At 34.2% G+C, this 24,861-nt stretch overlaps 1 protein-coding gene across 5 annotated transcripts in view; it reads left to right on the top strand.

Moving 5' to 3' along the window:
* Positions 1 to 24,861, top strand: part of Mcr (macroglobulin complement-related) — a 220,592-nt gene that overhangs the window by 78,895 nt on the left and 116,836 nt on the right. For 3 of the 5 annotated variants that reach the window (XM_089848834.1, XM_089848836.1, XM_089848833.1), the window contains one exon: positions 24,014 to 24,079. The gene's annotated coding sequence lies outside the window, so the exon portion shown is untranslated. Of the gene's footprint in view, positions 1 to 843; positions 1,353 to 24,013; positions 24,080 to 24,861 lie in introns of those variants that run through there. The other 2 variants (XM_089848837.1, XM_089848835.1) reach the window with 1 other exon arrangement.

Below are 24,861 nucleotides of genomic sequence, written 5' to 3'. Positions count from 1 at the left end.
GGGAAAATTCAGGTAAATTTAGATTTTTATTAGTAAAATTCAGGGAAAATTCAGGTAAATTTAGATTTTTATTAGTAAAATTCAGGGAAAATTCAGGTAAATTTAGATTTTTATTAGTAAAATTCAGGGAAATCAGGGAAATTTGCGTCAATCAGGGGCCGAGTAATTAAGCAAAATCTTCATAAACATTCCCTCCGTAGTAATAGCATTACACCCAACTTTGGAGGCTCATAACTCTGGTTGTATTAGAGATACGTGGATGTCCTTTTAGTATGTTAGAGTCCTATTTACCTCACCCCTCCTTCGTTAACATTGGCTCCATGGGATGCTCCATATACGGGTAAAACCTGGAAAAATCAGGGAAATAAATAGTTGACAAAAAACTCAGGGAAAATTCAAGTAAATCTAGATTTTTTTAGTAAAATTCAGGGAAATCAGCGTCAATCAGGGGCCGAGTAATTAAGCAAAATTTTCATAAACATTCCCTCCATAGTAATAGCATTACACCCAACTTTGGAGGCTCATAACTCTGGTTCTATTAGAGATACGTGGATGTCCTTTTAGTATGTTATAGTCCTATTTACCTCACCCATCCATCGTTAGCATTTGCTCCATAGGATGCTCCATATACGGGAAAAACCTGGAAGTCTCAGGTTGCATAAACCCTGATCTTGACTTATAACCTTTCGTCACTGGAAGATAAACTTGTTTAGCCTACTACGTTAGGAGCGATAGAAAACTAGCGCGCCCTCTGAAAATATCTGGCGCGTCTTGCCTGCCGCTCTCGTGGTGGTATTATAGTTTGAACGCCGGTTCTGAATCTTCTCTCTCTCACTCTCTTGAGTCGTTCAGTTGGCAAAGTTTTGCCGACCAGTTCGGCACGCGGTTCGGATAGCTCCTGAAGCACCACCAAATATCGTCTAGTCAACTCTCGTAACCCCTTTAGGGTGGTTAGAGTCAGCGATACAGCCCCTTAAAGACCTTTCAAAAGGGTCCTCGTGCTGTTAAAATTTGGCATTCAAATCGTGCTCCGAGTATTATTTCGGCTATAACGTTTTTGACGCTAGTATTTTGCACGAAATTCCGTTATTTCAACCGGAAGAACCGTTTAGAGAATACGTTATTATGATTAGAGGAAAGTCGTCGCGGTTATTTCGCTTTTTCAAGTGAGCTCTAGGGGTTTTTATTTCTGATTTATAAATTAATAACGAAAGAAAGTGATGCGTGGTCAACATGGACTGCCGGTCAACTATGTATCAAGTGTGAAATTGTTTTAAAGGATTAAAATTAAACCAGATAATTTAACGATTTGAATTGATTTAACATTTTATAATCAACATTGATTTTATGAGGTAAGATATATATTCAAATTATACATTAGGTGACGTGAAAGTTATATTTTAAGTTATAGATTTTTGTTTCTATAGAGTTCAGTTATAGCTACAATTACATGTAGGTCAAAATCGACTTAAAAATAATGTTTATAAAATTCATTTAAATTTTATAGTTTAAATCGATGATTTTCATTTATTATTTTCCCCCATTTTCAAAAGTTAGAAATAAGGATTGAAAATAATGGTTGAAATAAATACATTACAAGTGAATTTTTCATACGTTTAAATTTTAAAATACAATGGGAATCTCGTACAAATTCACAAAATAAAATATCTTAGAAAATGTCTTTGTTTATTTATTATTGAGTAAAAATACAGCTCGAGATCTTAAATTCTATTAATTTGATTTATTCATTAATTAGATAAACTGCCAGGAAATAATTTAATATCTCAAAGTTCCTTCAAACTTAGGTATTTAAAGCTATTCTTAACAATTTAGTAATTAATATATATATTTAATTTAATTTGGTTTTAATATTTGAAAGTGTGCTTTAATATAAACAACCTCGAATTTTTATAATAAAATTCGATTTTTTAACCCCTGAATGTCGGCTTGCCTAAAAGTCCTCGTGTTATACAGGAAATCTCGAGTGAGGATTTACAGGCGCTTCAATTAGCTTCGAGGTAGTTAGTACCTAGTTTATTTACCTTTATTAAGGTTTGCTATTGTAAACAGAGAATATGGCTTGCATTTTAATCAAACTTGGTTAAAATAAATTCTATTAATTTGATTTATTCATTAATTAGATAAACTGGCAGGAAATAATTTAATATCTCAAAGTTTCTTCAAACTTCGAGATATTTAAAGCTATTCTTAACAATTTAGTAATTAATATCTAGTATAAATAATTTAATCAATATTTATGTGGAGTTATTAAGTAAATTAACTGTATTGATTAGTATTACATTTGTATCTTAGCTTAATTAATTAGAGTACATGTTTGTTATACATATATGTTATCATTAGTGGCAAACCGCAGGAAAAAAACATATTTCTTTTGTTTTTTTAGTTCTAATAAATGATAACTCGCTAACGTGGATAAAAAAATCCTCGCTAACTGAAAGGTTTTCCGGCTGGATAAGGCCACGTTATTTATCTTGGAAATAAGATTTTTAGGTGTACATATAACGTATATTATATATACGTACAAGAAAGGGTTCGCCAATATATTTGCGCAAGAAACCATGCGTATATGGTATAGATTTGTTTTTTAGTTACATAACGAAAAGACCCTAAAAAGATGTTAGTATACAGGGTGTTTCTGATATGTCTGAAATAAATTAAAGGACAAGTGCGTTCCAAGTGTTTGGAATATGCGTCAAATAATTAACATGGGGGTCTAAAACAAGGAAATATTAATAACACATGGAGAGTAATTAGCTTTTCGCACACTTCTACACATTTAATAGAACACTTCTGCAGTGCTAGATAAAGGTTTAATAATGTTTTTACTTTTAGATTCAAGATATGTGTTACTTCACATTCCTTAATATTATTGGGGCTGCAATCAATGTTTGGGAGCACATATCTAAGTAACTAAATGTTGTACACCCCTGCAGGTTCTTAGACACACTTTCAACTCAGTTTGACCCTTTGAACTTACCAAGAAGTGATATCTAGTTTATTAGGGAGAAGGTATAAATTCATTCATCCACATTTCCAGCTTTATCTCCAGTCCAAACGTAGGTCTGGAGTTAATTCCCGCCTCTAAATTACAACCAGCATCTCATTGGTTCTTGAGAACTAACGTCAGCGCGACGCCAATGACGAAAATTACAGTCATATTTTCCGACTGAGGAGAGGCGAAATAGCCCGGCCTCCTTTTACGTCCCCCCTTGTATTTTGAAAGGGGGACTGGGAATATGGCGCGCGAATACTTAGGCATCTTATACCTTCTCCCTAATAAACTAGATATCACTTCTTGAACTTACCCTTTAATTTACGGCAGACTTATCATAAACACCCTGTATATTTTTTCCCATAAGCAGCCTGCATTGCTAAGTAAACGTTGTTGTAGGCGCCGATTTTATTTACATTTATCTCTTTCATTCGGTGTATTTTTTTCTTTCTTTATGTGATTGAAAATATCTTTCTTATATCACTATAGTGAGAGTGTAGTACGTCGCTACTGTTGGTTGGTTATTAGATTAAAACCAAGGTTGTATTTATGTGTATCTTCAGATACACGGTTTGTCAATTGTTAAATTGTTTTTATATACCCGGACGTACCCGGAAGTACAGAGCAAAAAATATCAGTGGGTTTTGGTTAGGCTTAGATGGTATATTGTTGAAGCGGACCTACACCTACACTTTATGGTATTAAAATTGGATTACTTAACTTGTGTATAAACTATAAAGATCTGAAATTACCATATATCAAATTTAGGGTTAGGGGGGGATTTGAACAAAATAAACATTATAGTTTTGGGTTTACGTAATTTAAAAATAGTAAATTCATTTCAAATTACTATGAGTTATAAATAGGTTAATTTTCTGTGATAAGTTTTTCACTGGTTACAAACTGAAGCTTATCATGAAGTGACAACGTAGGTCATAGATTCGAGGTAAAGCGAGCGACGCCTGGTGAGGCGCTGTCAAAGGCTTAGTACAGACTAAATAGAACCAAGATGGAAGTCCTGCAAAATTAACCACCGAGTGTAGGACTTCAGTTCTCGCTTGCCGTTCTCGAACTAGCTCGAGCTGTAAGTCTCTGGAATTACTAAATATGGTTATTGTCATACATACTTATGGAACATTACTTATAAACTTATGATAAAATTAGTAACTCCGTTTTTTTCGCAGAACGCTGATGTAGGTTCTGTCATGTATTAATTGTCTTTATTATAAGGGACACTGTAAAATGAACTAGTTTAATAACATGATTACCTTTTTTTAAAAATTTCAATTTCTCAGAATTGTTTTTCTGTTGAAATTTTTATACTTCAGGCAAATCTGGGTTAATTAATTTAAAAATATTCCGATTAATTTGAAAAACCTTCATCAAAGACCGCCGAAAATAAACTTAATTAACCTTTCACGAAGAATACATACATATTAAGAAAATCCCGTCAGGGATTTTCTATTTATACTCAATCCGAAATCGTAATGTTAAACTCTATGGAGCTTAACATTATGAGGTGGAAACATTTTCGCGACCAAGGGGGTACACTTTTTTCACAGCCTAACTTTACAGCACTAGCAAAGGCTGAAAATGTATAGTATCTCATTTCTCGTAGTGTAAGGTTAACTTGGCCTTTTTGTATAGGTTTTAAAAATAAATATTTTAAACCACGCGCTAGCTCACGCGCCAGCACGCGCTGCATTTCAATTAAAGTTTCAATTCAAATCTCGCGCTTAATTTCACCATTTTGATTCTCTAATTAAGTTCACGTGATTTTTTTTAAAACTCTTTGGGCCTAATTTTTGTCTTTGTAAGCCTAACGTTAAATGATCACAAAGAAATAGTTGAAGAATTTTTATAATTTTCACATGGTTTCAACGAATATTTAGCATAGTGTGTTTTTATACAGTGCATTGTATTATCCGACCATTCCAATTTCCGAATGCAAGTTACGATTTAGTGAAATACTATATAATTAGTCTTAAAAAATTGGACGAATGAGTTTCACTATTCCAGAACTAATTTATTCCCAAATAACGTTTCTCCCCAAAAAGGGACAGATATTATACAAAAACGAGTTTTGCTTCGCAGTCCTTAAAAAACTGCATTTATACACAATCCGCGGCACTTTTTCAAACCCACAAAGGGCCAGAAATTAGAAATTATTTTATGTATTGCAATTTGAAATTAAGTTTAATCGATATGAGAAATTTGGTTTTAATTGCGTAGTTCAAACATTTGTTATGATTAGAAATTTTACAACAAAAACGGGTATAAATGCGGCGTTTCGGAACAAAGAGCTAAATCAAGGACTATTATGACTCGAGTTCGAATTGAAGTTTAAAACTTATACAAGATATGAACACCTTTTCTGAATGTATGATAAATGTCTGAAATACGACACTGCTTTTAAAACCACAAATCAGAATGAGGGACCTCATTTTAGGAGTAGTAAAGCAGGAGTAGTAAAGCGACATTTTACTCGAAATAGTGTTCTTATCTCTTCCACCCTGAAAAACTAAAATGTTAAAAGCTCATTTTCTATTTTTTCGCTTTAATTATTTGACAGGGATAAGTTTTTAGGGGAACAGATTCTATATAACTTCCTACGTGAAAATCTAAGCTCCCTTTTTCTCGAAACGCCGCATTTATACCCGTTTTTGTTGTAAAATTTCTAATCATAACAAATGTTTGAACTACGCAATTAAAACCAAATTTCTCATATCGATTAAACTTAATTTCAAATTGCAATACATAAAATAATTTCTAATTTCTGGCCCTTTGTGGGTTTGAAAAAGTGCCGCGGATTGTGTATAAATGCAGTTTTTTAAGGACTGCGAAGCAAAACTCGTTTTTGTATAATATATGTATAATAGAAAATAAATTGAAAATACCCAAAAAGATAAATTCAATCAAATTCCTTTCCGAATCTATATGTAATCCAACGGAAATTTACTTAGTAAAATGAAATGATAAAAATGTAATGATGTATATAGGGTATACCTTCTTTTCCTGTTAAATTAAATCCGTAAAAAAAGAAATATATATTTCTGAGGGCTTAGGTTAGGGTCCCTGCCCTTCTTTATGTCTTCATTCATTCATTCATTCATTCCTTCAATTTTAAAATTAAAAAAAAAAGAAATTATTTTTTAAAAGGTTACTTTACTTTATTATAATAATAAAAGAACGCATAGAGAAATTTAATATTAAAGAAATCTTTTTAACCCTTTCTTTTATAAAGAATGAAAAAGTAATGTAGTGTAAGTTTATGCTATAGGAGTAGGAGAAAATTTAGTTGCTTGTCCAAGGACAATTTAGGTCTGGTAATCCTTCTAAATGGCCTATCCCAAAAGGTTATAGAGATATTGGACCAAAAAACGTTATAAAATTACTAACAGCGGTGTATAAAAATAAATATAGATCAGGTGCATTGCAAACTTAGATCCTTATTTATTTATTTTTTGTGATGTTTTTTATTTGGTTCGTCTACTGTATACATTTTTCTACACTCTTGATCACGTGGTATAGGACTGGTAATACCCATCTTTCTTATTGGGTAACCTATTTATTGGGAAAAGAAATATATTTGAAAGTCAAATTCGTTCTCGCTTCCAATGGTTATCCATTGGGAAAATGGAGGTGTGGGTCTAATTTTTTTTTTTCGTTTTTTTTTTCGTTTTTTTTTTCTTTTTTTTTTCACTATAGAGAAAACACTTTTCTAAAAACTTTTCGATTGGCAGATTGCACTGCGGTTTACTCGTTTATAAAAGCTATCTACTTCCTCGATGAATTGTCGATATTATGTGTAGGAAATATTTGTAAAATTCATATCGTAGAAGTCTAGTTGCGGGTTTTATTTACAGAACTTATGTTATAGACAGAGTTTTCTATTTTGAATTTTAATTCAATACAGCGTAGAATTCATTATTTATATTTACATAGGTAACACAGAGAGAATGTGTCAATAGGAGTTGAAGCTTAAGCATACAAAGAAGCGCCTCTAAAGTCTTTTTTTTTCTACTTCCTGCCTGCTTCCTATTTCTCTAAAACACATTAATAATCATTTGACAAAGGTTTATAACTTTCAATTCCATTCGATATATTATATTAATTTAAAAATGATCCCATTTCAAATAACGTTTTTTTAAACTATAATACATTTCGTACCATTAATAAGTAATCTCACTGATTTAAAATTTAGACGATTTTAATTTTTAAAAATATAGTTTTTGAATTTTTATTATTATATTATTTTGCAAACACAAAAATATAAATGAATAAATACTTAATTCCGACTAGAAGGATTGATACCATTAACACCAGGAGGCCAGGGTACTTAACGGACAAAGTGCAGTACTAAGTAGCCTAGCCTCCTGGTTGGTGTAAATGGTATCAACCCTTCTTGTCTAAAAACTAAGTATAGAACTTGATTTCTAAAAAAAAAGAAATAAAAAATATTCGCTTTAACTTTGTCTAAAGTATAACGAAGAAGCTGTAGAATCCCTTTGACAATTTAGTAGACAAAAATATAAGATCAGCTATAGAGAAAGAGAGGGAGAGAGAGAGAGAGGGAGGGAGAAAGAGAGAGGGAGGGAGAGAGAGAGGGAGAGAGAGAGAGATATAGTTTTATAGACATATTTGAAATATTTTTTTTTTTTTGAGAAGGATCATGCTAGACTCGGTGTTAAATTCAACACCAGCGTAAAGAGACATCCCTAGAGATGATATCGCATCAGCTAGCCGCTGTATAGTCTAACCTATCCGTATAACCCCGATATTTTTCGTCCATCACGCGTCTTTGGAGAAATAAAAATATTCGTTTTATATTGAGGCACGTTCTAGATATTCCGTTTCTTACCAGCTCTAAAAAGATGTAGCCTAGAGACCCCAAGTAAAAGAATAAAACTAAACTTAGGCCTACGTAGAAAAAGGAAAATTTTCCCAGAAAAGGTTTAAGAAATCTTCTTAAAACGTTGAATATCTGACGAGAGTCTACACATATATATATATATATATACAAACAGGGTTCATACAAACCTGCAAAAAAGGGGAAACCTGGAAAAATCAGGGAAATAGACCTCAGGGAAAACTCAGGGAAATTTAGAATTTTTAGTAAAATTCAGGGAAATTTGTGTCAAACAGGGGCCGAGTAATTAAGCAAAATGTTCATAAACATAGCCCCCTCCATAGGATTATCATTACACTATACTTTGGAGGCTCATAACTCTGGTTCTACTAGAGATACGGGGATGTCCTTTGAGTATGTTATAGTCCAATTTATCCCCCCTCCTAAGTTAACCTTTGCTCCATAGGATACTCCATATACGGGAAAAACCTGGGAAACTCTGCAGGGAAGTATATGGGGAAAAGCCTGGAAATCTCAGGGAAATTTGTTTTCCAAAAGTTGTATGAACCCTGATATCAGTCGAAAATGTAACTTCTATCTCCATTTTGCCCCAAGGGCCCACTGTTTGAGTCATGATTTGAGTGTTTTAGGGATGACCCCTTAATTAAGTAAATTACAAATAATTGTCTAAATCAATTTCCTTATTAAATATAAGGGGTCATCCGTAAAATACTATAATCAATCTTAACTAGAAAACAATGTGGCCCTTGTGGCAAAATGGAGATAGAAGTTATATTTTCGACTCAAAATTGATTTCCCAAAGAACATCCCGCTCAATTTATGGCAGACTTATCAAAAACACTTATGATACTTTCTATGGGAAAGGTTCTCATTAGTTCCGATTTGACCTTTTCGAAGCGTTTGTCGTTATAGGCCTACAACAGTATAAATTTTAATAATGTTCCTTAGACTAAATTTTGGAATAATATGCAAAGCTACAAAAATCAATTTCTCGTATTTAATAATTAAAAGCATGAGTATACAAAAAGATTTAGGTAAATTAGTATTAATTGGTGAGTAAATTTCTCAAAAGTGTCTGTTCGTTGACAAAGGAATAAACATTTAAATTAGTACTGTACAATGAATAATTAAGTAATATTCAAAGTAATCTGGTCATATTTATTTTATCCTGAATTAGGATATTAATAAAATAACTGGTTTATACGATTTAATGTTTGTCCAGGTGAGAACCAAAAAAAAATTGCTTAATCCCCTTAATGAACTAATACAATTAACACGTCTTCCTTGACACCAGCTGTCAAAAGGACGGAAAAACAGTGACATTGCCAAAATAAACCTTAGTAGCTTCATCATGAATCTGTTAAATTGTCTTACGAATAACGACTTAGTGATTTCATTACCAATCTTATACGAAACTCTTATTTATAAGAGAGTAAGGTTGAATATTAATGAATGTTTTGAATAAATTCTTCACTACCGGACTACTAGTCGACAAAGTATTTATTCGTTGTACAACCAGTACATACCATTCCACCAAACTTTGAAAAAACAAAGCTTATTGTACACCGTAATTCTTGCCGTGCATCCGAGTAATATCACGTGACATCGCGTGATACGTGCACCAGTGTCGGCGTGCGCGTTTTGTACAACGGTACATGTCCCTATAACTCGCTAGCGCGTTAACCGCGGACGTCCGGTCTATGTTATATACTTTTGTTCTTTGGAATGCACGCGGCTCTCCCATCTCAAACTAAACCCAAACCAGAAGTGAGATGAGACCGGAAGTACTGAGCTAACCAAATTCTTCACTCGGCGAAAGTGAATATTCTTGATAACACACCAACGGTTGGCCCTCTGGTGGCGGTTTCATAATTTCCCCTCCAAAACGTGAGACGCTCGTGGCGGTAGACGGCCGAACTAGATTCAAGGAGCCGCGTCCGTGTTCCACAGCTTTAGGTTGAGAGGAAGGGGGGTAGGAAATGTTTTTGGAACTCGACCAATTTTTTCTCTCTCTAGTGTAGACGCGATTGAAGCGGCATAAAATCCTCAAATTTGTTCTCTAGTGCCAGGATCTACTATCAATGCTAGAGCCCTTCACTTCTAGTCTCATCTCACTTCTGCCCAAACGCATCGAAGCGAAATCACGCGCCCAGTTATTGGCACGAGGTTGCAACCCCCTTTGCCGTTGCCTTCAAGAATCTGTCCAAGTGTACATACAGCACCGTCCGGGACGCGGGACGCCCTTTGGGTCAAATTTTCCTCGACATTGCCTACCAAGCGTTGCTTTCCGGAAATAGACGGAGCATTAACGTTTATCGAATCTGCCTTTTCACGTCTTTGGGTAGTCAATACAATCAACGAACCTGTCGTCGACAATACAACTCCAGACATTTTTCGCGTGCCATACGTGGACCCAACCCCCTTTATCCTTTTGCTCAGGCAATAAATGGCTCAGAATTATTTTTGACGTTAACCTATAAGTGTCCCATGTTGTTTGTTACACTTATTCTTAACGGTTGTTGGCTCTTGGCGGATCAATTCAGTTTAGGTACAAGTTAAAAATAACAAGTCAGAAATGTTTCAAATATTTAAATTTGTTTTGTTCAAAAAAAAAAAAACTTTAACCATCTCTAAGGATAACTTTGTCTATTTGGTTGTGTTCTCTCTACTGAAAACTGTGGTGCTTAATTATTAATGCTTCTTTGTGAAATTAGTTAAAATTATAATGAAGGTATTTGATCCAAAATCTCACAATACCACCAGACAGATGGGGATTTCTAAGAATTTAGGTTAACCCGTACCAAACTTTAATATTTAATATCTAATACCTAATAATACATTTATTTAAGGAATTAGTTTGTCTTACAAGGATTAGCAAATTTACCCTTTACGAGTATAAGAAATTCATTGGTTTGAACTTAAAAGTTAGGTAGGTGTGTTCAGCGTCGATAATGGTAAAATTATTCTACCCCCAAAACTTTTGGGGCAAATGACAAATTTAAACCCTGTCCTGTACGTACTGCTAAGAAGCCAATTTTTCTACTTTATCCTATAATCCTAACATTAATCAAGAACTTTATATATATATATTCCCTTAGTAATCCTTTCTTTCTTGGAATCTCTAACGATGAAACCTAACTTGATCTTATAAAATATAACAGAAATTTCCACGAAAGATTTATATATTTATATATACTATATACTATATACTTATGTGATACTAAAACTGTCTTTATGAACTTCGAGACAATCTTCGGAATTTAAGAGATAGTTTAATGTTGTTTTGATAATTCATTTTGATTTTATTTTTTAATTGGGTTTAATATTTTGATAAAAGTAACACTGGATAAAAATTTAAATCGAGTTTAAATTTAGATTAATTTTACTTCGAGACAGTCTTCGGAATTTAAGAGATAGTTTAATGTTGTTTTGATAATTAATTTTGATTTTATTTTTTAATTGGGTTTAATATTTTGATAAAAATAGTCCTGGATAAAAATTTAAATTTGGATTCATTTTACTTCGATACAGTTTTCGGAATGTAAGAGATATTTTGTTGTTTTGATACTAAATTTTTCGTTTTTTTAATTATGTTTAATAATTTGATAAAATAAAAATTTTAATTTAGATTAATTTTTCATTGACGGGAGCCAGTATTTGAATCAAATTATTGCATCACGAAATTTTGATTTTGATAAAATAATACTGGATAAAAATTTAAATTTAGATCATTTATTTTTTAAGGAGAGACAATATTTAGATCAAATTATTACGTCTTTTGTTTGGGGGTCAAACATTGACTGTAAAATAGGTCAGATTTCCCCCTGTTATTTAATTTCAAACAGCGGTTGTTAACAAACGAACGTATCACGTGACATTGTTTAAATTTTAAGATTGAAAACAAATTAAGGCTTGGCGAATATTTTAATTTTATAGCTGCAATTTCATTTAATAGTAACGGGTTTTTATACCAGTCAGCTCCTAAGTAATCCAATGTAATTAAACCCCTTCAATATATAAACAACTTTAGTTAAAAATCCCTTCAAATTCGACAGGATCCGCTATACAAAAGCAACGTTCTCTTGGCTTCTACTTGCATAGAAAACGTTACTTTTTTTATAAAAAAAAACCCCGAAAACCTTTACTAAACACTAATTGGAAAAGAAGGGACAATTTCAAAGTTCCGGCTTTAAATTAAATAAAAAACGAGTTGAGGGGGTCGCGAATAAAGTGACGTTTGAAAACCAAGGGAGAATCCTTAGTATTTTTTATAGCATCCCAGAACTTTTCTAAAAAAATAAGAAGCATCCCTTGAAAAACAAAGTTAAATCTATTCTGCCCTTCTAACTTTCGTGATTTTCTTTTCTAGAATTAAATTATACAATTCTGAAATAAAAACTTTCTTCTTTTCTTATACCAGAAAAAAGTTTTCGAAGGCCTCTAAGAATTCGTTATATTATCACGCAAACTCTTACACGAGATTTTTTTTTAAATTTGAAGTACAAAAGGCTTTAAAATAGAATTTAAGAAATGAATGAGGTTTAAAAAACGAGGGTTTTGATTGAATTTTAAACTTTTGCTAACCTCGTATGTGGAAATAAAAAAGAATTAGGCCTTGGCAGAAATGAATTAGAACTTGGGAGATCCGCAAATTTTGTTCAGGATAAGACATCAGAGCCAATAAAAAAATATATAGGAATTGCAATTAGAATCTGTAAAGATAACCTAATGAAATGTTTAATTCATGAAGGGTATTTAAAACAAACATTTAATTTAATTCTAATTTTAAAAAAATAGCTCGAAATTATATCTTTAACTATACGGGTAGGTTTTTCGAAGCTTATACATTTTCAAAAAGTCTGTTATACATTAAAATATGTGTTCTTTGGGTCAAACTAAGTTCAAAGTGTCGAAGAACGTAAATAGGGTCTACAATTAACATTTAGTTTAGATTAAGGTCATATCTATTTTATTTTATCTCCTAAAAATAAACATATTAATAATGCGCATGATTTAAAGATAAATAAAATATTAATTACCTTGAAAAGGCTCCCTTAATTAAATAATATTTAACTATATGATCCTTCAATTAAAATGAAAAGAAACTTTTTTTGTTTTCTTGTTTATTCTAGCTTCTTGTTAATGTCTTAAAAGGTCAGATTGAAAAGTTGAACCCTAAGGTATTAGTACACGGTTCTATTAATTAATTTTTAATTTTATTTCTAAGTAAGTCCCTAACGATTTTCGATCTTGGAATACATTATTTTTTATTTTTTTATTGTAGTCCCTGTCTAAAATAAAGTCAAAAAGGCTTAAGAGCTAGAGCTACCCTCGTCCGAAGCCGAAAATACAACGTTATCCATATAGATAACAACCTCTTGTTTAATCAAAACTTTTAATCCTTCTACCATATAATATTGAAATTAACCCTTTCTAAACGTTGCATACTCCAAATGGGACCGCACCAGATAGGATCATCTTTAAAAAAAATGCAATGTAGGGGTCTCGCTAAAAGAAAAGGGTATTGAGAGAGGTTGGGGGTGGCTTTGGTAAATGATCGCCCGCGCTCGATTTAAGTTAGAAAAGGCCTCTACCATAGCTTGATAGCTCTTCAGCATCACCTTGCTAGAGCGTAATTAGCCTTAAGAGACCCTAGAGACTTCATTTTTATGCTCTTTTGAATACGTTAATCTGGATGGGTCTTCTTCTTATGAAGGGTAGTTGCTGCCTAGACATCAGCCTAAGTTGGATGGGAGATGATGAGCCAGAAATGAGAAAGATGATTCAGTATACACTCATAAGTTTATTACAACAGCTTTCTTTGACCTTTTAAAGGAAGTCAGCGCGCAAAATCGTCCGCTTTCTTTGCTCTGTTTGTATACCAGTCCAGAATACATCACTGCTTTGTTGCTAGGTCTCTATGGGACGTTCACCTATTGTTTTTATACCCAAGGAATTTGGGGTTGTACTTACGGTTGTAGATTTATGGTACTTGCAGAGGCCACGGAATAAAATTTTCATTAGGGGCTTAGAAGATGATAAGACAAAGGATTTTAATCCTTCTTCATAATTACGGTAGCCAACCAATCTACTTAACTTTTGATTCTGCGTGTTGCGTGCACATTTCTTAAGGATGGCAATAAACCCTTTGTGGGTCCATTTTAAAAATTACCATAACCATAAGACATAATGCCCAAATGTTAGGTGCTTGTCTGTCGTTATTACAAAATAATAGTGGATAAAGAATTTAATAAAAAATTAGGAAATTGACCAATTCTACAATGTGGTCTAAATGCTTTATGACCTTTTGCCCTAATGACCACCGTTTAAATATTATAATTAATAGTATTTTACGGATGACCCCTTAATTAAATTAGAAATCATTTTCTGTTCTATTTCTTATTTAAATTTAAGGGGTAATCCCTAAAATACTCCAATCAAAACTTAATTGTTTAGAGTGGCCCTTGTGACAAAATATCATAGAAGTTACTTACATTTTCGACTCAAATCGATTTCCCATAAAACCATCCCCCGTGAATCGGTCCTTTTTTCGATACACCCTGTATATTTGAACATTTCAAAGTACAAATCTCTGTTTTCAAAAACACTAATACAAATAAAACCTTCAAACCAGACGGTTTCTGCTAAAAAAAGAAATACAATAACAAAAGTGTACAGTCTTTCTACGGATGATAAGAAAAAATAAATACAGTTTTCTGAGATGATGGGTGAGGGTTTGACTTATCGCGTTTTGAAGGAAACCTTTTTCTTCCTTTTTTTTTTTGGAAATGTACAATATAGGAAAAGAACGGATATAGACTACACGAAGGTATAGTGTAATATAACTTGACTCTGAAGAATAAGGCTGGAAATGGTACTTCAGTACTAGGGGCTTGTTGACGAGTAACCATGTTATAGCTCAGGTCCCAAGAAAGGTGTTTGGTACAAAATGCTTTGATGTAAACAATTTTGTCCGCTTTACGATATCGTTAAGGAAACATAGGGTTATACCATAAGTTTATAAGATATGTTCCATAAGTATGACACTACCTATACTTCGTAATGCAATAGACTTACAGCTCGAGCTAGTTCGAGAACGACGCATCACTTCCATCTTTCTATTTAGTCTGAACTTACTAAGCCTTTGACAGCGCCTCACCAGGCGTCTCTTTACCTCGAATCTATGACCTACGTCACTTCATTACAAGTTCAGACAAACTTATGGAAGATATCTTATGAATTTACTGTTATACCCTGCAGTCTGGTGGTTCACAAATTAATTTGTTCAAAGTTTTCTCTAGAAACTTTGTTGAATTAATTAATATTAATTTTGTTTACGTGTCCATTTGACTGCAAATCAGTATTCGGTATACGTTCAATTTAAGCTATTTAATTTCTGTCCCGCTAGTTAAGACCATTCTCTCTCTCTATCTCTGTATCTCTCAAACTGGATTCTCTAGATTACTGAATTTTCGATTGACTGCGATTGAAGGATTTTAAATTAAATCCTAAAGGCATTCCTGAAATTCTCACGCTTAAATGAGAGGTATTTACTGAGAAGTTATGTTCCAGGCGATGTTATACAATTTTCAATTCATCGTTAAAAGTTTAAAACCTATTTATTTTTTCATGATTATAAACAAGTATAAATTATTAATTCATGTCCGTAAATTTCTCATTTCTAAAGTTTTTAATATTTATCGAAAATCCAGATGGGAATGACCTAATAAATCCGTATAAAAGGCTTAAAAATAAATACTTTTCCCGTCAATACAGACCCCCTTACCTTAGGTCTGTAGACAAGCTTGGAATTAGATCGGCGCTGTATATAACTAGTAAGCCACTTGAAAGGTTTCGAAACCTTTGAAGAAAGACCCTGCAGGTCTACCTACACATATCCATCCAATTATATAGATCGATTTTTAGGCCTTGGTTTTTGATTTTCTTGTCCCAGCCAAAATTCCCAATTTTAACAACACCATTAATATTAAAGGTTGCGGACTTTGGGTCTAAAAAGGCTTAGCTGAAGCTTAAAGTTTGAGACCATGTAGAGTCGTTCGGACTAATTGAAGACATCCAACTGAAAATCACTCAGTTGAACTTATAGCTAATACAGTTTATCAGCGTGGAAGAGGTTCAACTTGAACTTCTTATGATAATTAATGGTGAATTGAACCGATTTCGTTCAACTGCTGCAGTTTAGCATGCTGCTTTCTTCTGTTGGCAATATTCCCAGGCTGAATTTACAGATCTTATCTCTCCCACACTGTATGATCAAAGAAACTAAACTTTTAGAAATTTCCTGTAATTTCTGATCGAAACTTCTAATTATCATCCTTTAGAGACGCAACTAAAGTTTGTCTAGTCGATATTGCCTAAGGAATTAATTATTAAAGTTTAAAAATACTGGGGTACAATAGTTCTACAAATAGATTTAAATTGGCAGATATAAGATTTGAAATTGAACTGCAAATGTCTGTAAAATAATCTCTATTATAATTATTTAAATTTCTAAACATTATGTTAGTTAATAATTTTACAATCATTGAATCTGTCTTATACTATACCTTATTTTAAATAATTATTAAAGTATCCTTACCTTAATCATTAAAAAATAATTAAAATTTAGGAAATAATTCTGTATATAAACATAACCCAGTCAGAAAGTGTATATACACTTTCGAGTCACTGTTGCGGAAAACTCCATTAACTTTCGTCTATCTCTGTTTAAAATTGTAAGAACGATATTTCAGATTGAACGCTGGCCACTGAGCCTTAAAAGAGGACCCAAGCGGGCCCGGGTCCTAAAGATGTTCCTATATTTGCGCTCCTTCAAGGAAATGTAACCTAAGGATGGGGATGGAGATTTCTTTCTTTTTTTTTTCAGCGGTTAGTAGTGATGAATCGAGGGTGTCTTTTGTCTTCAACCTCTCTCTCATTTTTCGCTCACTCTCCTCTCCGTCGTGCCTTCTTCATTTTTCCTTTGTACTCCTCCTCCATCCTCTAGAACTCTTGCCGCGCTGCTGAATTTCGGTTGGCATTGCTGGGGAGGAGCCCTCTTATCAGGGTTGGCACGCTGGTATCCAGTCCGGTTTTATCCATCTGGATTAAACCGGTTTAAACCACGTTGAAAAATCCAGTGGAGTTTTCCAAAAAAAATGATAATATAGGTACCATAAAGTGAGATGGAAGGAAAGGTTTGACCTACATGTCTTTACCTCTTTATTTCATCGAAATGGTCGATTCCCATATATTGTGGGTTAGTTTGGCGCGCCCTCCTCTCACTGTCCCATCCGAAACTCGTGAGACTGAGTTGAATTTTTCGCAACGCTAAATTGTTGGGTCGGACCGCGCATTTAGAAAAATATTTATCAGACCCTGCCCTATTGAAGATCACAAAAAAGAGTTAACGGGCCCGACCCTGCCCTATTGAAGATAATAAAAATGTCTACCCGGGCCCGACCCTGCCCTATTGAAGATAATAAAAATGTCTACCCGGGCCCGACCCTGCCCTATTGAAGGTAATAAAAAATGTCTACCCGGGCCCGACCCTGCTCTATTGAAGGTAATAAAAAATGTCTACCCGGGCCCGACCCTGCTCTATTGAAGATAATAAAAATGTCTACCCGGGAAGATGGTATGATAACCCTGCCCGACCCGACCAGCAAAACGTTTTAAATAATTTTCGACCCGATATGGGTCGGGTTTGAAAAATCCCGATTAAATCAGGGGCCCTACTCATCTCTAAGGGAAATGTCTATAGTTTTATCAACTTTATCAGAACTAGCGCACTAAATGTAAATAGAAGTGCTAAAATTAAGCACTAGTGAGTAGTTTAAAAAAAGCTGGATAAATCCAATAAAATCCGGTTTAAACCAGCAAAAAACCATACCAGTGGCTTTTTCAAGAAAAATCCGGATTTTTGCCAACCCTGCCTCTTATACAGTATAAAGAGTCTGGAAGATCTATGGGTTTCACTATGGACACGCCATTCAATTCGGGTCAAATACGTTATAGAAGGCAGAAGTGAGATGAGATCAGAAGTATGAGCTAACCAAATTCTTCACTTGGCGAAAGTGAATATTCTTGATAACACACCAACGGTTGGCCCTCTAGTAGCGGTTTCTGAATTTTCCCTCCAAAACGTGAGACGCTCGCGGCGGTAGACGGCCGAACTAGATTCAAGGAGCCGCGTCCGTGTTTGGCCGCTTTAGGTTGAGGGGAAGGGGGTAGGAAATGTTTTTGGAACTCGACCAATTTTTTTCTCTGTAGTGTAGGGCGATTGAAGCGGCATAAAATCCTCAAATTTGTTCACTAGTGCCAGGATCTACTATCAATGCTAGAGCCCTTCACTTCTAGTCTCATCTCACTTCTGTAGAAGGGAATAGAGCGAACGCGATGCGATGCCTAGGCCTGCTATGCCCCCCAATCTAAGTGATAGTGAAATGTAATTGGGATTCATTTTAATATATGACTCTTCATGGGCCTCATTGTTCTATACGCTTTTGAAAGAACAGAGGATTTGAAAATTAAAATATTATTATAAAGCATTTTTATTATTATTATTATTATTTTTTTAATTTTGAGTTTGCGCGCTCTTTGACAATTGATACTTGATAGTGTCACTTGATTTTAGTGAATCGTGAAGAAGAACACGGTTTTATATATTAGATTATGCAAAACGCCCTCGTGTAGGTCCAATACTTAACCTCCAACTCGGTTAGCCTGAAGTCTTAATCAGTCATCACTCTGTTTCTTAGCAATAGTTTTTGTAATAAATTGCCAACATCAAATGTTCATAGATAAAAACATAAAGTATATATCATTCACCGTTTCCCTGCCTTTGTTGGCAGCCTGTAGATGCCATGTAACTTGAGAAGCAAACGATACCCCTCTCAACCCCAACACAAACCAAGCAACCAATCAGAGAAGATCTTTTTCAGGTCAAATGTTTATAGAAAATAGTACTCTATGATGGCGATAGAAACGTTAATTCTTGGTACTAGAGCTAGCATTCACTACCTTAGAAGCCTATTCACGCATGTTCCCTGTGCTAGGGTCGTGACGCAGAGGGGGATCGACACTATTCTGAAGGTAAAGGGGGATTTTCTCGTATTACACGGCGTGAGGAAGCTTCGACGACGTATTATACTTTTGGATTTTATAGCTATGAAGTTTTGTTAACACTGTTTCAATACACCTTTAAAATAAATATAAAAAAGTTCTGTTCTCCGTAAGGCATATACATTCAGTCGAAAAGTCGAGATTAATTGTCTCAACGTTCCTGCGGAAGCTCAGGGTTTTTTAGGTATGCTTTTTGGGGGTCCTAAAGCTCCGTTATCTGGAAGGGATGTAAGCATGGGCTTTAGAGACGATTCATTTTGTAACCGCTGACTCTTTTCCGGCAAATGAAAAATTCCTGATTTTGCTATGTTTGTAATATTAGTTGGGTGCCCTTCGTGTATGTTCTTTGTATTCAAACATGAGAAGAAAAAGAGGTCTCAAAAGAGAGAGATGGATAGATAGTTATTAAAATGAACGAGAGAGAGAGAGAGAGAGAGAGAGAGAGAGAGAGAGAGAGAGAGAGAGAGAGGTAATTTTTATCCCCAATAATTGTCTTTTTAGTTTGGGTTTGATTGAGGATCGAGGCAAATCATTTTTCCTTTCTCCTTCCTTAAATCTTTTCCTTCTCAGTATGTACTTAAAAAATTACCTTCTTGTTTGAATTTTTCCTAGTTTTAATGAGGTCCCTATCCACCAAACGAAAATCTATATAAGCATAGCTATTTTTTATGGTATGAGCTTAATTTTTTAAATCTTCTTTTTCTTAAGAGAATTGTCTTATTTAAGATAAAAATTCTTATATAATTTAAGAAAATATTCATAAGATTAAAGTCTAGGCTAGTTTCTTTGAATTAACTTTGAATCTCTGTTATGGCCTACACCGAAAAACTAAGCGTAATATACAGTATAATAAATCTGAAAGATTTAAATAATTTTTTTCTAACTTAATTAACTGTTTTTGTGTATTGTTTAATTTATAGACAGCTATAGCATGATCAAATTATATAGGAATAGGCCGTTGAACTCTTGTATATATAACACAAGGTTTTCTTGCCTCAATTTACTTAACCTCTATTGGTAATCTTTATTTGAGAACCTTGCATTGCATTCTCGTCTGTTCTTTTTTACCTAGCTTAATTCAAGAATCCCATTCTTTGGAATTAAACTTTGCTAGATTCCATCTTGAATCTCGATCGTATATATTTGAGATGTGTTTGCCCACAAATTAGGCACGCTTTCTTTACAAATTGCCTTCTTCTATTAGCTTAAACTTTCTCTCCTTCCTACGATGGGTTAGCCCTTCCTTAGTGTAGCGACGCGGAAGTACCCGGACCTTCCTTTTCGGAACTAAAAAAAAAAAAAGGAAAAAGGCAACCTTGGGATTTTCTTTAATTTGCATAGTGGTCTTTACTTTTCAATGCAAAGGGATTTTTCCGCGTTTTTACTACCAGAAAGAGAAGGAAAGAGAGACGAAACGTTAACTGCGGATATCTTTTTTATCATAAGATTGAAAGTGCGGCTGAATGAAATTCGGAAATTCCTTAAAGTGTTAGTGACATAATTTTCGTCATCCTCAAACTTAAAATGCGAAAAAAATCCTTGAAAAATCTAGTTTATTATGATATGTTTACTTTTTTATTTGGTTTCGTAGCAATTTATTAAATTGCAATCAAAGTTTTGTGTTTGGAAAAGGCCTAGTTTAGATTTTCTTTCGTTTGATGACGTAGTAAGGAGAAATTTTCACTCTAGATGTCGCTCACGTGATGCGCCTGTTAGTGTCGCTGCGCCGCGTTAAGCCTAATTTATTTAGATTCGCGCGCGCGCCGCATTAGTAGACTCGGGAGTCTCGCGCTTGGCTTTTCCGCGAGATGCCGTGAGTGACGTATCAAGGAGAAAAACCCGCCAAAAATGTTCTCCGCAAATTTGCCTTTGTCCCCCAAATTTCAAGTTTTCAAAGTGTTTTTTCTGTGTTTTCCCTCATAATTAAATATTTTTCAAGCATATTTTTGGAATCAGAAGAGTTTAAACTCTCAAAAAAGTAAGGTTTTCTTTAGATTTGAGATTATTTTTAAATCACGTCGCTATTCCTTTAATTCATAAATTTAAATTGCTTTTAAGGTATTTACTTCCGCAAAATTCTTCAATAATTTACCTAACAAACCTTTATATATCTTCCCTTTAAAAAGGATAAAGTTTGGGGATAGAATATAATATCCTATGAAAAACATTAACATGTACAAAAATGGGCCAAGCCTCGCTTCGTGCCCTCTCCGCCGTAAAACGTTCTGAGATCCCATGTAGAGCCAAGTCTGTCTTTTGTTCTCATTCAATCGCCAATTGAACAATTATGTTATAAATTAAATCCTTTTCCTAATTAATAACCAATATTCTTTGACTCTATCATTATTATACATCTTTGTTCGTATCAAAAATATCGTGACTTGGCAAGCGCAGGTGTACATAAGGTTATGCATAACTCACCATATAATTTGTACATAGGGTTGTGCATGACTCATCTTATAAACTTGTACATATCCCCTCGACCATAAACGATTTAGTGAATATCCCTTCGATTATTTTAAAATCGGCAACGATTTAGTGAATATCCCCTCGACTTCCTTTTAATATTACTTATCTGCGATTGCCAAGTCACGATATTTTTGATACGAACAAAGATGTATAATAATGATAGAGTCAAAGAATATTGGTTATTAATTAGGAAAAGGATTTAATTTATAACATAATTGTTCAATTGGCGATTGAATGAGAACAAAAGACAGACTTGGCTCTACATGGGATCTCAGAACGTTTTACGGCGGAGAGGGCACGAAGCGAGGCTTGGCCCATTTTTGTACATGTTAATGTTTTTCATAGGATCTCACTTCTTTTTGTAGACCCTCTAGTTATACTTCGGTAGTCATATTAAAACAAGACCCTCTCGTGGTACTTCGTTTGCCAATATAATGGCTAACGTTTGTCCATATTTACGCTGAATTACCCCTTTCGACCCGCAGAGAATATGCAATAAAGATTGTATGCGATATCCTAATAAAAGAATGTAGCATCAGTTAAGACACATTTCTTTTAAACTACTACTCCTACTAGCTTTAATATATATTTAACTTTCGGTTAACTTTGGACCATTACGTCCTTTCACCAAGAACACACACTATTTCTGTTGAAAAGACGGCAGCGCCATCTAGTTTTAAAATAAAGAACTAAAGAACAATTTTATAAAAATTTCGGGATGTTTTAATTTTTCTGTGCTTTATAAAATAAATGAAAACTAAATCCTGAATTTTAAGTTTCTATCTCCTCTAGAAGTACCTTAGAATTTTGATGATCGGTGAGTGAGTGAGTGAGTGACAAAATAAGGTAAATTTCACCTGCGATATTTCGAAAAGTATATAGGGTAGGAACTTGAAACTTGGAAACTATAGCTACAATTGACAGTCCTCGCGGCAAGCAAAATTTCAGGCTTTTACCTGTACCCATCACGAAGTTACAGTGGGCTTAAAAGTGCCACGAGTTGCTTCGAGAAAAGGATGTCAGTGCTCGACTTGGCTGGGAGCACTGCCGTGCTCCCAGATTAAAATCATTCAAATAAATTCCAAAAAAAGAAAGAAGGGTCACGAATTTGCTAAATTTAAAAGTAAATCCGAATGTTGTTTGCCATCTGTGTTTCAGTTTCAGTATTCCGAAAATCTGATAACATTTTTTTTTTTTTTTTTTTTTTGGATAAGCTTTGGGCTTTATTTTATTATTTCGAAATTCAAATTTGGAGATCGGCCTGAGATAACGTTGAAAAAAAAAAAAAAACGAATGCAGAGAAGAATTTTCGTAACCACGCCACGTTATCCTCTTATAGATAATTCTAATCCTTTTCAAGTTGTTAATTTGAGTAGCCTCGTTGTATTCGATTAAGTTGATATCGAAAATTTTCCTCCCTCCCTCTAGGTATGGGTTTTAATCCTCATTAGCATAATTTGCATATTTTAATGCCGGGTTTTAAAGCCTTTTTTTTTCTTCGTGATATTTTCCTAACGATCTGATAGACTTAATTAATTATTCTAATAATATTTAAATTCCTCTAAATTACTAGGACTTTTTTTAGGTTAATTAGAAGCTTTTATCTAAATTAATGTATGACAATATCATCGGGGTTCGCTTTGGCTATACTTATACTAAATTAGAGTTAAAATAACAAATATAAATAGAGGACTTCGACTTTCAGTATGTGCATGCCAACTGAAAATAATTTACTTGACATGTTAACGAAGCAAATAGGGGCCCATCAGGTGACAGTTGACGCGAACTTTATCACGTGATCGAAAGGGGAAGTTTTTAGACGCCACAAAAAAAATTGCTGTCAAGTTTTGAACGGTATTTGCCGACCCCGTGAAATAGAAAGTAAATTTATATTGTTTTGGTCACTCAGTTGGTCAGTGATTAGTTAAAAATACATTTGATTACAAAAGAGGCTCAATATCGTCTGCTTAAATTAGGGTTAAAACGTTACATCCGGTATGTCCGTTTAAAAGTTCTTGCGCTTGAAGTCACATCTAACGTCTTGGTTGTCAATACACAGACCCTATTTTACTCCGGACTTTTGAAAAAGGTCTATTAATGTCTATTTTTGACCTTTCATCGCGTCTCAATTAATGACGTATTTAGGCATTGGAGAAATTGACCCAGAAAAATTTTAAGTTTTAAATTATTAAAACATAGTGGCGATTGTAATCAACGTAATACTCAACACACTAAGCTGATTATATCCATACACGCGAGTTTTAGGGCGAGACGCGGGCTACACTAACGACCCGTCTGGAAACTCCACGCAAGGTTTAAGCCTACCAACTAGTTATAGGGTAGACTAGCTTTAACTGACTTTAATAAGATTGCCGGCGGCCAGTTTACGTCATTAACATCATTAACATTGCTATTATACTAATGCTCAAAGTTAAATATTAAATAAGTAAAATTAAACTCGGTATATAAGACGTGTCAAAATTGTTAAATAATAAGAGTAGGTGTTTTAAGAAAACAATTATTTTATATCATTCCAGGGTTTCTTGGATTCTATTATTTTGCCGGTGAACCATTAACCAGATGCCAGGAATCTAACCGGAAAGGTAAGAGATGTTTTTTCTACCACGTTTATGTAATTGATGATCTTTCGGCGAGTTATACTTACAATGGGTTTCAAGTACATTGAGAATTCAACATTGTGTCCCCGTAAAACGCTCTGATTTAATAATGAGTCCCATTAATCACCAGCTATGGTGGTTCGTTGCGAAATACAGCGTTGTACCTCGCGTTGCGACCATAAAGTGGCGTCGGTATATTAGTATGTACAACCGTTAGCCTATAATGGGAGAGAGTATAGACGACCGTATACGCCAGTTTCACTGGCGTATAAAATCGTCTGGTGGGGAGGGGGGGGGGTTCATTACTTCCCACTTTTCGTTCTACTCTCTAGGCGGTACCGTGCCTGAAGGGCGAAAGTATGGTTGGGGGGGGGGGGGTTTGATGCCATCACGTGATGTTGTTGGCGGGAAATTTGAATTTATAGGGGTATTATTTCGGTGTATTTTTAGGTTATTGTGTCTATTTAAGGTATAATTTACGGGTAATTCTATAGGTTCATTAGGCCCTTTCTGCCTGTAATGCTATTCTCTGTATGATTTTGAGGTCTCTCCGTGTAGGCTTATGTTATACTAAAGAACTAGATTAGGTTTACATTGCAAAAGGTACCAATTAAGCTACGATGCGGTTCTAGGTGTACTCATGTTTTGTATTGTTATTTTTAGGTGTATCTTTAGGATATTGTGTACATTTAGGGGATGATTTATTGGTAATTCTATAGGTTCTGTAGACCCTTTCTATACCATCCTGTAATGCTATTCTCTGTATG

The sequence above is a fragment of the Phalangium opilio genome, unplaced genomic scaffold (assembly GCF_054372755.1).
Source record: "Phalangium opilio isolate 3A_F unplaced genomic scaffold, DU_Popi_V2 ptg000082l_1, whole genome shotgun sequence".
In the NCBI taxonomy this organism is placed as follows: domain Eukaryota; kingdom Metazoa; phylum Arthropoda; class Arachnida; order Opiliones; family Phalangiidae; genus Phalangium; species Phalangium opilio.
Note: the sequence above shows the minus strand (reverse complement) of the source record. Positions and strands in the feature narration are given on the sequence as shown.